At 26.8% G+C, this 12,500-nt stretch overlaps 1 protein-coding gene and 1 long non-coding RNA gene across 2 annotated transcripts in view; both read right to left on the bottom strand.

Annotated features, from left to right (window-relative positions):
- Window positions 1-11,906, bottom strand: part of LOC145277557 (uncharacterized) — a 43,141-nt gene extending 31,235 nt beyond the window's left edge. The window contains exon 1 of the mRNA XM_080129030.1: window positions 11,537-11,906. The gene's annotated coding sequence lies outside the window, so the exon portion shown is untranslated. The remainder of the gene's footprint in view (window positions 1-11,536) is intronic.
- Window positions 11,907-11,974: 68 nt separating this feature from the next.
- The window catches only part of LOC145277558 (uncharacterized), a 109,822-nt gene continuing 109,296 nt past the window's right edge, over window positions 11,975-12,500 (bottom strand). Inside the window, exon 2 of the long non-coding RNA XR_013868155.1 lies at window positions 11,975-12,500. This exon is cut by the window's right edge and continues 445 nt beyond it. This is a non-coding gene — a long non-coding RNA (uncharacterized LOC145277558).

The following is a 12,500-nucleotide window of genomic DNA, read 5'->3' on the forward strand; positions in this document are numbered from 1 at the left end:
AGATATATATATAATATATATGTGAGATTATATAGATATATATATAATATATATGTGAGATTATATAGATATATATAATATATACGTGAGATTATAGATATATATAATATATACGTGAGATTATATAGATATATATATATAATATATACGTGAGATTATATAGATATATATAATATATACGTGAGATTACATAGATATATATGAGATTATATAGATATATAATGTATAAACAAGATTATATAGATATATAATATATATATGTGAGATTATATAATACATACGCGAGATTACATAAATATATATAATATTTATATGAGATTATATAAATATATATATGAGATTATATACATTACATAAATATATATATGATATTATATACATTACATATATATATATATATGAGATTTTGAGATTACATATATATATATTACATAGATTATTTATAGTATACATATTAATTTTCTGGAGCCATGTAAACCGCTCGTTCTGCGCATCTGTCAAATAATATAAACTCAGCTGTTAATTAACACCGTTAATATTGAAATGGCGGTTTTGGTCTTCAGTTTTTTATAATAAATTCATTTATTATAGAGGATTGCATATGTTTTTTTTTGCATTTAAAGCATTAAATTTGCATCAAAACGATTTCGATTTATATAATGTATGCATAAATAGTATGTTATTCCTGGCCTGGAAAGGCTAGAGGGGAGACAACCGAAGCCGCAAAACTGACGCTGGTCTACCAGACACTATTTATACAAAGCTAGCATATTTTATTTGTTTGAAAATATAGTTTTCTTTTTTACCAATTGTCATAATATTTTACTCATAGAATAGTAATATTTTTAAAACGTCTGCAAATTTTCATGTAGTTTCGTCCAAAATAATGCATATATGTATGTATATATATAAATATCTGATATTTCCCCAAAATTCTGACTTTGATGGAGGGGTGACTAAATCTTGCTGCTATGGTTACAAATGATCTGAAATAGCAGCAAGGGGAGACTTGATTCCAAATATTTCTCATATATTATATCTCCCCTCTTTTGTTTTCATACATAAAGTAAATTTCACAGATTATTTGATACAGCACATATTCATAATCGTACCACATTTCCAAAAGAAAGTATGGCACAATCACGTTGACAAGCTGGTTCTCGCCACATCACCGTAATTAAGAAACGTTGAGTCTGGCCAGTACCAGAGGGTGACCATTTGGGAAGTCTAGGCGATGTACGTACTGAGCCGAGTCATAGAAATTCCCAGGTTGGTATCTGTGGACGCATTAATTCACGGATAGGGATGCACCCTAGGTCTTCGTCAAGAAATGCATCTAGGACAAGGAAATTCTGATGTAAAAATTTGCGGTCCGCTGTATACTCTGTCATGTTGCAGTCATCTGCACCGACAACAATTAGCAGCAATAACCAAAAATGTAGTAGGTTCTACACAAAGACTTCACCACTATAGTAAAATCATCTGTGTGGATTTCCGAATAATTTAGTTGTTGTGGCGGAAGCTCATCATATATATAGTAAGTTATGTATATATATAGTAAGTTATGTATGTATATGTAGTAAGTTATATATGTATATGTAGTAAGTTATATATGTATATGTAGTAAGTTATATATGTATATGTAGTAAGTTATATATGTATATGTAGTAAGTTATATATGTATATGTAGTAAGTTATATATGTATATGTAGTAAGTTATATATGTATATGTAGTAAGTTATATATATATATATGTAGTAAGTTATATATATATATATATATATATGTAGTAAGTTATATATATATATGTAGTAAGTTATATATATATATGTAGTAAGTTATATATATATATGTAGTAAGTTATATATATATATATATGTAGTAAGTTATATATATATATATATATGTAGTAAGTTATATATATGTAGTAAGTTATATATATATATGTAGTAAGTTATATATATACATGTAGTAAGTTATATATATACATGTAGTAAGTTATATATATATATATGTAGTAAGTTATATATATATATATGTAGTAAGTTATATATATATATATATGTAGTAAGTTATATATATATATGTAGTAAGTTATATATATATATATGTAGTAAGTTATATATATATATATGTAGTAAGTTATATATATATATATATGTAGTAAGTTATATATATATATATATATGTAGTAAGTTATATATATATATATATGTAGTAAGTTATATATATATATATGTAGTAAGTTATATATATATATATGTAGTAAGTTATATATATATATATGTAGTAAGTTATATATATATATATATATGTAGTAAGTTATATATATATATATATGTAGTAAGTTATATATATATATATATATATATGTAGTAAGTTATATATATATATATGTAGTAAGTTATATATATATATATATGTAGTAAGTTATATATATATATATATGTAGTAAGTTATATATATATATGTAGTAAGTTATATATATATGTAGTAAGTTATATATATATGTAGTAAGTTATATATATATGTAGTAAGTTATATATATATGTAGTAAGTTATATATATATATATATATATGTAGTAAGTTATATATATATATGTAGTAAGTTATATATATATATATATGTAGTAAGTTATATATATATATATATAGTAAGTTATATATATATATATATATGTAGTAAGTTATATATATATATATGTAGTAAGTTATATATATATATATGTAGTAAGTTATATATATATATATGTAGTAAGTTATATATATATATGTAGTAAGTTATATATATATGTAGTAAGTTATATATATATGTAGTAAGTTATATATATATGTAGTAAGTTATATATATATGTAGTAAGTTATATATATATATGTAGTAAGTTATATATATATACATATGTAGTAAGTTATATATATATACAGTAAGTTATATATATATATGTAGAAAGTTATATATATATATACACAGTAAGTTATATATATACACAGTAAGTTATATATATACACAGTAAGTTATATATATACACAGTAAGTTATATATATATACACAGTAAGTTATATATATATACACAGTAAGTTATATATATATACACAGTAAGTTATATATATATATATATACACAGTAAGTTATATATTTACACACACAGTAAGTTATATATTTACACACACAGTAAGTTATATATATATACACACAGTAAGTTATATATATACACACAGTAAGTTATATATATATACACAGTAAGTTATATATATATATACACACAGTAAGTTATATATATATATACACACAGTAAGTTATATATATATATACACACAGTAAGTTATATATACACACACAAAGTTATATATATGTACAGTAAGTTATATATATATATACAGTAAGCTATATATATATGCACAGTAAGCTATATATATACACACAGTAAGTTATATATACACACAGTAAGTTATATATATACGCAGTAAGTTATATATATACGCAGTAAGTTATATATATACGCACTAAGTTATATATACAAAGTTATATATATACGCAGTAAGTTATATATATACACAGTATGTTATATATATATATATATATATATATATATATATATATATATATACAGTAAGTTATATGTACACATATATATATACATACATACACACATCAGTTACACATAATATTCCGTGTTTCATTCTTGTGAGGATTCGCCAGGCTATTACTATCATGATGCACATTTGTTCGTATATATATGCATTTGTAAAACGCACACTCAATGAGATGTTAATTAATCAGCACAGGCAAATGGATATTTACGTGTTCATAAAAAGATGAAAATAAATTTATCATAAAGAGAATATCGAATACTTTGTGTGTTCAACATCTGTTGCTTTCGTTTGGCTCTGTTACAATTCCAAGAATGTGATTTGTCATGTTAAATATACTTAATTAGAAACGTTTTCACATCAAGACATGGGAAAATCAAGATGCACCAAGCATCCAATAGTATTTGATTTCACAAGTTTATATGTTTTGGCAAACTATTGAGATAAATGTGACAAAATGGCGAATATAATTACGTTGATTACGCTACTGCCGCTCTCATTATTGATATTAATATTTCACTGTTTTCGCTCGATGTGCATTCCAGATTTTTTCGGGTGAATTGTTGCTGTACAATAAGATGTGCGATTCGGATTTCTGTTTTTTTTCTCGAATGTTATTTTCACAACACTGCAGCCGATGTAGCCTCCGACCTCCTTTATGTTATTTTGTCGAACTTGGGAATCTATATGCAATTTAACGTTGTTTAAATAATATTCAACGTAAGAAGTGTAGTCGGAACAATTCAAATGACAAACGTCAAATATTTTTCAAAATATTCACGATGTATTTAACGGGTTTAAATTTGATTTTTTTTTTTTTAATTTTTTTATGGGTTGTTTTTTGTTGTTTTTTTTTTTTTTAGTATTTTCTTAAATGCCCCTCGCTACTTGATTTATTTCATGTTTTTATTACGGCTGTTTCTTTGCCGTGAAGACAGTTTCTTTTTTACTAATGTATTAATTTATGTTCTCTTTTACTTGCGTCGTATCCCTTTTTAAAACTCTGAGTTCAATTAATAAAACTAGTGACACTTTTCGTTTAGTTTTAGTTTTATTCCAGTAAATTATTTATTTTTTTTTTGTTATTGCTGCTTGTTTGTTTCTTGTTTTCTACTGTTATTTACTCTTCAAAACAGGTTCTCCGTCTTTTTTATCCTTTATCAAAAAATGTTGTCGAGCTCTTATTTGACAAGCATCATCTCCAATCCATTTGAATTGAAAACATCGTAAAACGAAAACAAATACCCATCGGAATTCATGTGCTACAACACAGAATTAAGGCATATATTTTAGTAATCAATTACATGGAGTTCGAATACTTATTTATTAAACAGTTGCCCTTTTTAATTCTGTGGTTTATAGTGAATTCCGATAATAGATTCAAATGACTATGCGAAAAAAAAAGAAAAAAAAAAAAAAGACCGCCTCCAAACGAAAATGAAAGACTAAATGTAATTGCTTTGTATTGGAACAATATTAATATTAATATAAAACATGTATATCTTAAAATATATAAACATTTTATATCTAGCACAACCAACATGTTTCAAATGAATATATATATATAATCTGAGGTTATTGTTTTCCAGAGGTTAAGTAACCAATGACCTTTAACGAGGTTAATACAAGAGTGCTCCATACCGAAGTAGAGCAAGCTGTATTGTCTGAAGAGGGCTCTAGTTACTAGTAACTAGCTGACGGAAACATGCTTATGACTGTGCAGCAACATATTACTGCTTATGTAAAAACAAATAAAGTGTGTGTATATATAATTTGTATTTAAACATATTATGAAATAAAACAAAATTATATTTAAATAGTGCAATTGGGCAATACTAGAGTTACAAATCTTTCATAACATTTATAATAGACTCTGGTGATTTTGTACATTTCGAAACTTTAGATTTTATTTGCAACGCTTGCGTGCATTATAACATTATAGACTATTATCTTCCTATATATGATCGATGGACCGAAACAATTGTACGCAAGTGTTGTAAATATTTTTTTTAAATGAACACAAAACACGCGTTTATTTTTTGTAAAGCCGTGAATCATGATAAGAATATATGTTAAGTGAGATACGTTATTGAAGTAATGTCCGAAAGTTAAAAAATACGTCAGTAAGGAAAATCAAATATTTTAGTGTTCTATTTATTTTTAACTACTGTTTATTTTTAAATGTTTTAAAAAATATATGAAGACTTTTTTGTTTCTTGCCATGCTGATTCTCACTACATAAATATTAAAAATAACATTAATATATGGAACCTAACTAATACTGTGATTACAAAATATTTATTGACTTTCAGTTTTTCCCCCAAAGGACCTGTTACTAAACTTTTGCTGTTTGTGTATCGCTTCTAAGGATGACAAACTACATACACACACACACACACATATATATATATATATACACACACACAAACACATATATACATATATACACACAAACACATATACACACACATATATACATACACACACATATATATAGATACATACACACACATATATACATATACACACACATATATATAGATACATACACACACATATATACATATACACACACACACATATATACACACACACACACACATATATACACACACATATATACACACACACACACACATATATACACACACACACATATACACACACATATATACACACACACATATATACACACACACACATATATACACACACACATATATACACACCCACACATATATACACACCCACACACATATATACACACACACACATATACACACACCCACACACATATATACACACACACACATATATACACACACACACACACACATATATACACACACACATATATACACACACACACATACACACATATATATATACACACACACACACACATATATATATATGCGTGTATGTGCACAGGGTTCATCAATAAACTCAACACAAATTAAAGTTTAAATAACATTATAAATATAGAAATAAGTCAATGTTGTTAATACAAACAGATATTATAAAGCGATTGCGTTTACTTGGTTTTATTTTTGAGTAATGTAACGATTTTTGTTTACAATTCCTTACGTAACAAGTAAAAAAAAACATCCAAAAATTAATACGGATTCAATTTGTTTTTTTTTTGTTTTTTTTTTTGTTTTGTTTTTTCATTTTAGTCAGATTCATTTATTTTACAAGTGATTGTTCAGCAATACGGCGAACTAAAATTTGATTTTAAAATCGGATGTTTTCAAACGAGAATACATTCAAATTATAGAATCACAAGTCATAAAGAAACAAGTGCCTTCCCTTAGTGAGCTCTCTAATAAACTCCAAGCAAAAATACGAAAACAAAAAAAAAATTAAATCGGGAAAAGACGTACGTGCCATGAATGCAACATAGTTATATTTCAACAATCTTATTTAATGATATATACGTTTCGGTGAATGGGTCTTTTTTATGCTAGCGTACGTTTAGCATTATGTGAAACGAAATGGGACGTTTACAATTCACGGATCGTGCGGAAATAATAACGCTATTGTTTAGAAAACTATTATTTACATGAGGAGGGGGTTGTTAATTATTCTGTACGTTTACTAACAATTTAATGAACAAAAGATACCATGACAAATTGAATTAACTTGGAATTCCTATCTAAAAAACAACACTGCAGAAATGACAAAGAAATAATAAACACTAGTCTTCAACGATGTTCTAAAGTATCCAAAAATTATATACGACTATTCCTGGTACTATTAGGCAATTACTAATAATTAATACTGAAGATAACAGTTTTAGCCGCATGAACACATGTGTCATTACATGAAAAATCATTGGAAGAACATGCAGTTTTGTTTGTTAAAATAACGGAAGTAAAAGAAGCAAAGATACAACAATTAACTGCTACCAAACGATAGAAAATTCAAAGATCTAAAAATCTCCATAGTTTTTTTCACTTTGGGAAATTAAATTAAACTTTTTATTATTTTAAATTTTCTTTACTTAATTTCACTTGCCTGATTTCGCCAATTACAAAATTGGTTTAATTTCCTCTATAGATGGTCGATTATTTCAGACATAAAAAAAAATTTATAAGCTTACGATAATATTTACCCAAATTCCGGGGTGTATTTCAGTTTGATTAAGATTTTTTTTTTAATCTTGAGTGACTAAAAGGATTTAAAAATGACCACACAGATTTAATTGAATTTATCAAATTTTGAATAACTTTTTTCTGACAAAGATTTAGCAGTTGAAATGGAAGAAAAATGTTTAATTTTATTAAGAATTCAACTTAATTTTAAATAAATAAAGAAAATACAGACAAATCTTTGATGTAAATACCCGCCAGGGAATGAATATAGCATATTCTAAAAATCACATAAACTGATCAACTTGATTGTGTCCAACTTGATAATTTTTAATACGAGGTACACTGGGAAGGTGGGAGGCATTAGATTTTTTTTTTCTTTTTTTTTAATGAGTTAAAATTCATAAGTGGAAAACTCGATTCGAATAATGGAGATACTAACGATTTATTATTAAAATCACTAAAATTTGTTAAAAATTATTTTCTATATAAAATATATACTTGATGCATTGACGTGATTTTTGGAATATGACATCTTCGTTTTGTGACAAGTACGTACACAATAGAAAATATTGTATTTTTATAAAAATCAAGTGTAATTTTAAATAAGCAGCAGATATTTTTAACATTATCATTTTTTTCTGTTGACCATTTAGTGCATTATAATTTGTTTTATTTTATATTGTCCCATAGAATTAAGATTTAGGGTTAATGTTTTGTAGGTCTGGTCATTAGCTTCTTTTTTGTCTTTGGTTTTTTATTAAAAGAGCGCATTTTTCAGTTCAGTATTCTTTCGATTGTAATTTAAAGAAAAATCCGGAAATATCTGAAACCGTTTACGATTTTAAAGAATGTAAGAAAAAAGCGGACGATACTAAGCACTCGAATGCAAAACCGAAAGGTTAGATTAGGATCAAAATAATTGTAGAAATTGCAGCCCTCAAGAAAAATAAAAGATGAAAACTACAAAAATAAAAAATAACGAAATACTTATGCAATTTACGGATTGCGCTATTTTTATATGAAATTGTTTAGTTAATATGTTATGTTATATTTTGTTTAATAAATAGTTTAGAGAAAGTATAGTTAAAAAAACTGTTTGTATTAAATATAGCTTTCTAAATAATGCCATTATTATTTTACTGTAGGATAAAGTCACTAAATCACTGCGTAATTGTGTAGAAAACTTTGTTAAAAATTATTTTATGATGAATCTTTTCGAGTTAAAATCTATTGAGAAATACACATTTCGTATTGAGAAAAACACACTTTAAATATGTAATATTAGCTAAAGAATAACAAGTTATCCAAAATGACCATCTTTTGGGACATATTCGATAACCTTAGTTAATATTTACATATTTAAAGCGTGTATTTTTCATTACAAAATGTGTATTTTTCAGTAGATTTTTACTCGAAAAAAATCCTCATATAATAATATTTATACAAAAACAGACTAAAAAGTTTTAATTCTTACACTGAATGTTTTTTTTTTCTCGTAATGAACTCACGCCGTAATTTTGTGACTTTACTAATTGCAGATTATCAAAAATGAAACATGAAATCAAGTTCTCTTACTGATTTGAAGAAATGGTCAATGTGGGTTGGTTGTCCCACAGAAAACTTACCTGCAAAGAGTTGCTTTTTAGGGGTATTACCCCTAAACGTTTCCATATTAAGAACGGCCTTCGGAATAAACACCCCCCAACCTCCCCATGTTAAGAACGGCTTTCTGAATAAACACTATTTGCAGATGAGTCTTCATTGGGACAATCAGGTCACATTAACCAAAATTATTCAATCAAGGAATGAGGAGTGGTAATTGAACCTAACCTTAAATCACGAAAACAAAAATGAAAAAGTTGTCAATGTTGATATTACTGTTCGGTGTCAACTCGGTCAGTTTTTATCCGTTTTGTAAATCGACGCTTCCGTCCAGTCTCAAGAGACAACAAATACCCCATGTAACGGTAGATACGCGAAGAAAGTAATTGTGAGGCAAAGGTTACGCATCCCCAATCACACCTCCTCTGAATCTGCACTGCTCGAGTCCGGTGGCAAGGAGAAGTGCTAGAAGACTGGAAACAATGTCGAGATAAGCACATATAGCACCTAGAATTTACAAATGGTCACCCATTTTAGTACTGACTAGGTTTAACGTTGCTTAACCTCGGTGATCTAACGGGAACCGATTTGCGAACGTGACTTTGAGGAAAATAGCAATACAGAATAAAAAAAATAAAAAAATTGTGTATCTTGTTCTGTCGAATCAAAAAATAATTTTATTTTATTTTCCCGAGAAAAAAAAAATCGGTGCTTGTTAAAGGAGAAGCGATATATCGATTTTTTTTTAATGTCATTTTAAGTAAAAAGAGCATTACTTACTCGATTGCCATGTCGAAAATAATAATATATCCAAAAATTACGAAAAATAAACCAACTGCTATTTTGCTTTTAGTAAAAAAATATCTGTTATAGGCTACCAAAGTTTGACGCTATTATGATGTAATGCAAAATATGCGCACTGAGTTATCTCCCCTGTCCGAAAATTTCACTGTTTACTCTAAAACATCTACGATAAATACAAGTTTCCTCAATTTTCTGTAAAATTATTTTTAATTATAAATAACTTTCTACTCGATTAATTTTCGTAATTTTTGGATATATTACTATTTTCGACACGACAGTTAGCTAATATTGTTTTTGCTTAAAATGACACTTAAAAAATCGATATGTCCCCTCTCCGTCAAGAAGACCCAACAATTCAAAACAAAAAATACAATATGCCCTTCGTTATCAAAACACTAACCCTAAGTTCAGTGTGGCAACACAAAAGTCTCCATAAAACAAAAATAAAATTATTTTATTAATTGACGCACGCGTGAAAGTTGGGCTTGGTTCGTGAAAATAGATTTTGGGTTTGTATTACTGTACACATAGATTTGAAAAAGTTGTCAAAAAACAAATATATAACAAATAAATGTTATCAAAGGCAAGATAAGTTACTTTTCTACCAAACTGGATATAATTTTCGTGTTTTTATTCAATTTAACATGTTTATCCAGCTCGAAAAGCATACAGTGTTTACCGATCTCGAAAAGCATACAGTGTTTACCGATCTATTGGAAAATTCAAAATGGCGGCCGATTCTCTCTTTAACACGGTAAGTTTGGAAAAAGGTGTAATAAATAATAAACTAGACAAAATACTGTTAGAAATTCGCTCACTATATGTTACCGTGACATAACTTGACATATATTCGGTGGTTTTTAATAGTATTTTGTCTAGTTTATTATTGCTAAAAACATCGTTATGGTGTACGTACCTGTCACAAAACGAAGATATATCCGAAAACTCAGGTAAATTGATCTCATATTTTTATATTGAAATTCATATTTTTACAATTTTAATAGAAATTTATTGCCATTATTCGGCTGATATTAATTTTAGTAATACGAATTGAGTTTCTCTCATTTATTTATTAAACATGGCGAATATAAACAATCTCTTTCTTCGTCATAACATTGGATTTTATTAATTAAAAAGTTCATTAGTTAAAAAGATTTGGTACTAATGCACTTATTGATCTGTGCTGAAATAATAACGTTATTATTAAAAAAAACATTCTTAACATGAAGGGTGTTTTGTACATAATCTATACTTTAACCTTACAATTGAATAAAAAAAACATTAAACTTTAATTAAATTTGGAAATACGTTTTAAAAAATAACGCGGATCAGTAAGTGCACTAGCACCAAAGATTTTTCTGTTTTTAAATAGATTTAATTCTAATTAAGCAGCATTAATTCAAAGTTTTAGATACAAAAAAATAAATAAATAAAACATACTTACATTTTGAAACGAGCCGAAGTTCCGTAAATTTCTTTATTTGTTTAATTTTCGTCGTTGAAATAATTTGCCGTATTTCCAATTAAAAAAATTGTTTACAAATAAAACTTCCTTTATTTTTTTTTTCAATGAGAGAAGTTCTTTATCAATGTCATAAGCGACTCCATCTTGCTGTCGAATGTACAAAGGGTATCCATCTTGGATTCGTCAAAAACATAATTTATTTCATAATAACTAACGATTAGATTTCGTCTTCCTCTCTCTCTCTTTTTTTTTTTTTTTTAACTCGTGCGTACGGTTTTGGGTGTTTATGTGTTTTTTTTTGTTTGTTTTTTATTTTTCTAAATAAAAAAAAAACAATAAAAGAAAAAAAACTATTTTAGGTTGGCCTCTCGTCGGAGCGGTTTTATGTGGTTGTATATTTTTTCCTGTTTGTAAATATTTTTTTTTTTTTTTTTTTTTTTTTTTAATTCGTTTTGGTTTTAACAACCCTTTAATGTTTTTCTTTGCGATTTTTTTTCTTTTTTGTTTGTTAATTACTTTTTAGACACGAACCGCAATATATATCTGTGTATGTGTGTATGCTATTTTCCTTCCTTCTTGCCCTTAGTAGGGTAAGCAGATTTTTTAAAGTCTGGTTGCAGGTACCTTTAAAGTGCCTTCCTTTCGTTGTAGCAATTTTTTGGTCCATTTCATATTTTTTATTGCGGCTGTTTCTTGTAAGTGAAGACAGTTTCTGTCTTGTTTTTGTTTTATTTATTTTGTATTCTCTCTTGAATTGTATCCCTTTTAAAAAATGAGAGTTGAATTAATAAAACCAGCAACACTTTTGGCTTAGTTTTCCATGAACTCTTTAACTTTCCACTTTTATTTACTCTTCAAATGTTTGCTCCTTCGTTATCATTTATCGAAAATAATTGCACATCTCTTATTTGACAAGCATCATCTCCAATCTATTTGAATTGGA

This window comes from Euprymna scolopes, chromosome 6 (assembly GCF_053919585.1).
Source record: "Euprymna scolopes isolate OS-2025 chromosome 6, ASM5391958v1, whole genome shotgun sequence".
In the NCBI taxonomy this organism is placed as follows: Eukaryota; Metazoa; Mollusca; class Cephalopoda; order Sepiida; family Sepiolidae; genus Euprymna; species Euprymna scolopes.